This window comes from Schistocerca piceifrons, chromosome 1 (assembly GCF_021461385.2).
Source record: "Schistocerca piceifrons isolate TAMUIC-IGC-003096 chromosome 1, iqSchPice1.1, whole genome shotgun sequence".
In the NCBI taxonomy this organism is placed as follows: Eukaryota; Metazoa; Arthropoda; class Insecta; order Orthoptera; family Acrididae; genus Schistocerca; species Schistocerca piceifrons.
In genome coordinates, this window is record NC_060138.1 from 431,297,703 (window position 1) to 431,304,235 (window position 6,533).

Here is a 6,533-nt window from a genome sequence, read left to right on the forward strand (position 1 = left end):
GCATGTCATCGACAGTTCCTGTCTTTCTGCATCTCCTCCATGTCCGAACAACATCGCTTTGGTTCACTCCGACTCGCCTAGACACTTCCTTCGTTGAGAGCCCTTCCTGGTACAAAGTAAAAATGCAGACGCGATCGCACCGCAGTATTGACCGTCTAGGCATTGTTGAACTACAGACAACACGAGCCGTGTGCCTCCTTCCTGGTGGAATGACTGGAACTGATCGGCTGTCGGTCCCCCTCTGTCTAATAGTGCAGCTCGTGAGTGGTTGTTTACATCTTTGGATGGGCGGAGGATTAGTGACATCTCTGAACAGTCAAAGTGACTGCGTCTGTGAAACAATATCCATAGTCAACGTCTATCTTCAGGAGTTCTGGAAACCGGGTAGATGCAAAACTTTTTTTCATGTTCGTACTTAATGTATTAAAGTTGAAAAATTGAATTTAGAATTAGCAAAGAGCTGAGAGAATGATGCACCTACCCTGCTTAAAATATTTCAGAACGAGGCACTGAAAAATTGGAAAAGGATGTGCAAAATCATGGGAATTAGAATAGTTGACGACATCCTGTTCTCCCCAAATTTCTCCGGTGATGAGGAAATTTTCTCTGAGGGAGAAGAGGATGTATACTATTTGTAAAGAAAGCTTAAAGAAGAATATGTTTAGTGGAGTATGAAAATAAACTTCACAGAGACTGAATACTTGGTTGTCATAGGTATAGCAAGGGATCTCGTTAGGGGTGATGGGTATATACTGAGGCGTAGTCTATCATAAAAATATTTATGAACAGTCATTTTAGACAAAAATGGTGGAAACAAGGAAATACATTACGGAATAAGAAAGAGAAAGGAGGCAATTAAGCAATTACGTTCCATTATTTGTAATAAAAATACATAAAAAAAATTGAAAGGAGGATATACAAAACTATATTTGAGAGCATTGCTCTGGTGTCGAACTGTGGGTAGTCTCCAGGGTGTATGAGTAGAAATCAAAGACAATGAAATTGACTTTTAAAGACGAAGTTGTCAAGTAGGAAAAGAAAAGAAGCGCTAAGAGAACAGATGAGAGTTAGCAAGGACATTGTAGACACAATTGAAAGCAAATGGCTAACAAGGTATGGGCACCTAAGAAGAATGCCAAGGGAAGGATGGCCTTTTAAAAAATGAAAACTCAAGACTTCCACAACACAGAAAAAGAGAAGGACCCCGGCGACCTTGGAACAGTGGAGTGATGCTTGTGATGCAGGACTGAATCAAGCAAGGAGTGGGCTGTGGAGAGGCCATTCGCCCACTCTGTCAGCAACGAACATTACACCCAAGCAAAGCGGGCGCACAACTCGTAGGGGCCCGCCTTTCCTCAGACTGACGCAGCTGGGCCAGGCTTCCCAGGCGCCGATGGGTGTCACTGGCCCCACGGATCTATTCTCCTCCGCGGGCACATGACCGAATGTAGCGCCTAAGGTAGCCTGGCGCCGGGGCTTTATTTATTGTGGTGCTCGAGTCAAGACGAGCAGTTCATTCCCCGTGGGCTTTCTGGGCCGGGCGCCGAATGCAGTAGCATTCCAGCAATCAGGAAGTCACTTCGAGCCGATTTCCGAGTCGATGACCAGCTAGTGAACTTGCGGAATTTTGGTTTTTGTTTCGTAAGTGCTACCCCAGTCTTGAGTGCTCTGGGACATTACTTTGTACTAACTGGAAGTTCACAATTATTACAATATTTTTTTGACTGTCCTGAAGGAACATGAACTTTGCTAACGCAGGGCACTGAATGTTTACTAGTTAGTTATTTTCCTAAAGGCCTTCAGCCTTCAATCAGTATTGATGTTTATTCTTTATCCAAGAAGTGAGTGTTTCGTTCAGGTCTCTGGCCTCCATATAAATACTGCTGTTATTTCTATTCTCGAGAGGAGACTTCATTTTCTACAGTGTTTATTCTTGTTTGGGAAGAAACTGTGTTAATAAAGTAGTAAATTCTCACGTTGTACTTAATTACACTTGTTCTACTATATCCACGTTAACATTTCTTGTCCGCCAAATCACGCGGCCACGACAAAGAGGACTGAAAAGATAGGAGGAGATAGAAGCCTGTATGCGAGAACCGCCGAATGGTGGAGATAACTCGCAGAAAGAAGATAGAAGATAAGCTGGGAGCAGAAACAAAGGCGGAAGGGACTGATTCGGGAAACTCAATTATTAGTTTTTGTAACTGAAATAAATGGTTGTAGCTCCGTCAAAAGTTGCATTAAGAAGTATCCTTTTTTCATTTGTTGATGATGACTATATTCGGATACATATGTCGATTTTCATATCATCCTACAAAGAATATTACAGTCTGCTTGTCAATTTTATACAAACAAGGTATACACATTTGCAGTACAATTACATTACGCTAATATACATGTAAGGTATACAAGTTTATCATGTCCATTTAGTTTTATGAGATGCCTTACCAGTTAGATATCGCATCGGAAGTATGACACTATAGGCAAACGCCTATGTACAAAAATAGTACTGCAGTCATGATCGAAGTGGCACTATGGCCGATTCAGCAGCAGTAAACAGACCATATGGGACAGACGATGGAGCACTAGTGTGCAAAGGCAGCAGTTGCTACGAGGTAAAACACTAGTGGCAGCTGATAATGGTGCGCGTCGAAGTTGAAATATTTGCTGACTAAACATTACATACTTTTTTCTTTACACAAAAATAATTCAAACAACTAGAGACCAATGAGTGATTTTAGCCTAAAATTCTTTAACGTTGTTGGTCTTTTTAAGTCTACGTTAGGTTAACTAAAGAAAAACGAATGTACTATTTAATCAGTAAACATTTTGTCTTCGATGAGGGTCGCTGTCAGTGGCCTTTAGGGCTTTACCTGCTAACCCCTGGTGTTTGTGCAAACCATTTTTCCAATGTCTGTCCTGTATGGTCCGTTTATTTTTGATGAGTCGGCCACTGTGCCGGTTGGTTCAAATGGCTCTGAGCGCTATGGGACTCAACTTCTGAGCTCATCAGTCCCATAGAACTTAGAACTACTTAAACCTAATTAACCTAAGGACATCACACGCATCCATACCCGAGGCAGGATTCGAACCTGCGACCGTAACGGTCTCGCGGTTTCACACTGCAGCGCCTAGAACCGCACGTCACTGCCGGTTTGATCGTCACTGCAAGGGGAGTTTTTGTACATGCCATTGTCATGCTAACTGTAATTTTCTTTGTAGGATGGTTTCAAATGGACATAGCTATCCGAAACTACTCAACCTCAAGAAACAAAAAAGATACTTTTTAATGCAACATTTATTTCAGTTATAAAACAAATTGTGGACCTATTTTTCACTTGCATCATACTGCAAGTTCGTGTTATACTTTTTGTGTGGTAGGTAATTCGAAGCTCATCGGGGTCATTAGGCACTCGGATTCATCATTTTCTCGGTGTGATCCGTTTTGCAAGTTGTCTCCCTTAGAAGGACTCATTTGCATTCAAATTAATTATACTATGGTGTTTAGAGATAATGCTGGAGGAGATTACATGGGGCACAAAATGCTCTTGCCCAAAATCATATGGCTGCTTTTAGAGTACAAATGTAAATATAAACCTACGTAAAAAGAGTTTGACTGATGTATTTCCTCAAATAATTTAATGCACAGCAACGGAGCTCGGCCACTATTAATACGGACAAATTTTTGCTTCCGTACCTTGTCGTCGAACAAACCAATTGCGTCTCACGGAACGGCTGACGTGTGTAGGTGTAGCTCACGTAACGGACTACCACGCGCCAGATGACTGCGCTCGTCCGCTGAGCCGCCGTTTCATTTGTGGCGGCAGGGCAGGGCAGGGCAGCGCGGCGCCCCACGGGCGCTCCCCGTGACGCAAGTTGCCCGCGTCGCATCAGCCAGCGCGCCGCAACTTTTCAAATTGTCCAACTTGCGGCGGCCCGCATCACCAGCTCCGCCGCCAGATCTGGCCCGCCGAGCCGAGCCGCTATCCCTCCCTGACGCTTATATCTGCCTCCCTCTTCTCTTCGAATCCACAATGAAACGCGCTCTTTCACGAATTACACGAGGAGTTCTCAAAGACTTCTTCCTCTCTTGTTTTCCTTTAAAAGAAGAGGAACTGATTCTTAAAAAGGAGTAGGGGATCATCAATGTCCGCTATGTTAAATCTGTCTTAGTGCAGACTGTACCTGTCACCTTCGCTTTTAATGTACGCAACAACGTCAATCATTCGCCATATGTTGTCTGTGTTATACATTATAGTATAAGGCGACCCTCAGAAGGAACTGTGCACCAGTGTCGCAGTGTACTGTAGTGAGGTACACGAGCGGCAGTTGTCATTTGTGAATGCAATTACAATGAAATGAACACCCTTAGCTGCTTAAAAGCGTTGAAATATGTCAACGAGGACAGATGAAAATGTGTGCCCCGACCGGGACTCGAACCCGGGATCTCCTGCTTACATGGCAGACGCTCTAACCATCTGAGCCACCGGGGACACGGAGCATAGCGTGACTGCAGGGACTTATCTCTGGCACGCCTCCCGCGAAACCCACATTCTCAACGTATTGTCCCACACTACATTCGTAGTGCCCCCGCCCATTATACTTATTACTCGCGTCGCGTTGCCGATTCCCGTAAGAGTACGGGCACTGTTTGTGCATTCGCACAGAAGAATATATATATGGCTCACCGGCCACTTGACCATCTTCTTCTTCTGTGCGAATGCACAAACAGTGCCCGTACTCTTACGGGAATCGGCAACGCGCCGCGAGTAATGAGTATAATGGGCGGGGGCACTATGAATGTAGTGATGTAGTGCGGGACAATACGTTGAGAATGTGGATTTCGCGGGAGGCGTGCCAGAGATAAATCCCTGCAGTCGCGCTATCCTCTGTGTCCTCGGTGGCTCAGATGGATAGAGCGTCTGCCATGTAAGCAGGAGATCCCTGGTTCGAGTCCCGTTCGGCGCACACATTTTCATCTGTCCGCGTTGACGTATGTCAACGCCTGTAAGCAGCTAAGGGTGTTCATTTCATTGTAATTTCATTCTAACGAGCTGCTTGGTCATCTTAGTAAATATATATTTGTGTATGCATTGCGACATCTTAATGCAGTGCAAGTTGCAAGGGCACTCTGTTTGATCCATGGAGGATGGACTTTCCGTCGTGATGTTGCAGACAGCAATGTCTATCCATCTGTCATCCATAGGTAATGTACAAGCTACAGGGAGACAAGTTAACCACATATGGAGAGCTGGATAAGGTCTCTGATGCATTACAGCACCACGCGAAGACCCATATAAAGCCACTTCTGCCTTGTGGCGTTGTACAGCTACCGCCAGAGCACTGCAAGACGATCCCAGAAAGGCTGCTGGAGCCACTGTGTCCGAGCAAATTGTAAGGAATAGGTTACGAGAAAGGACCTTACGTCTCAGCCATCCTGTTCGACAACCACGCTTGACACTACAGATTTCATCTGACGTAAGGTGACGCCCATTTCCGTGTGTGGAGACGCTGTGGTGAGCGGTAACTGCCAAATGTTGTCCAGGAAATCGATAGCTACCACCAAGGATTTTTGATGCTGTGGAGAGCCGTCACTATTGAGAACCGTACGGATCTTGTTGTTGTCATAACTGCCTTAGCGCCAGGCAGTACATCGAACAGACCCTGCTGGACTATGTGGTCTCAGCGGCATACGGTCATGGCCTTGAATTCCTTCTCATTCTCGATAACGGCAGGGCCCTTGTGGCAGGTGTCACCATGAATGTCTCGAAGCCTGGACATTAAAGTGATGGAGCGGCCAGCGGTGAGTGGCGATCTAAGCCCTACCGAGCATGTATGGGGCATGCTTGGAAGATGTGTTTGTGGTCGTTCTGTTCCACCACAGATCTCCAAGGACTCTCAAGAGCTCTCATTGAAGAATGGGAACGGATACCACAGGGCGACCTCGTCAGACTTACACAGAGCTTGCTACTTAGGCGTCACACGCTGATAAACGATCTGAAGTTGTTGGTTGGAGAGTTGACACGACAAAATAGAAGTATTAGAAATTCCGATCAGTGTGATCGACCTATAATAAAGAAGATGATTATAGCTAATCTGCTTGCATGTAGATTATAAGATAAACGAATCAATTGGAAGTAAAAAGAAATGATACGATATAAATGCCACTACGAACTAAATGAGTAACGTAATCAATTATCAACTGTATCCAGCAGTTAACTGTTATGCGATATCGACAAACAAAACCCGGAGTGAAAATGCGCGAATCCAGGGCTGAAAAGTTTTCTGTTACTTCTTCTGGAATCATTTGCATCTCGTTGTGTAAGACTCCCAATGTTGAGAACGATGCACTGACCAATACTCCTACCCACAACAAATTTTAGAATATAATATGAGCCATGAACCATGAAACATGGACCTTGAAGTCTGTGGGCTGGCTTACGTGCATCAGTGATACAGACAGCCGCACCGAAGGCGCAACCACGGCGGAGGGGTATCAGTTGAGAGGCCAGACAAACATGTGGTTCCTGAAG

The 6,533-nt window shown here is 44.9% G+C and overlaps 1 non-coding gene across 1 annotated transcript; it reads right to left on the reverse strand.

The window, feature by feature from the left end:
* Positions 1-4,419: 4,419 nt before the first annotated feature.
* Positions 4,420-4,493, reverse strand: Trnat-ugu. The gene has a single exon. It is a non-coding gene; the product is annotated as a tRNA-Thr (tRNA).
* Positions 4,494-6,533: the final 2,040 nt, after the last annotated feature.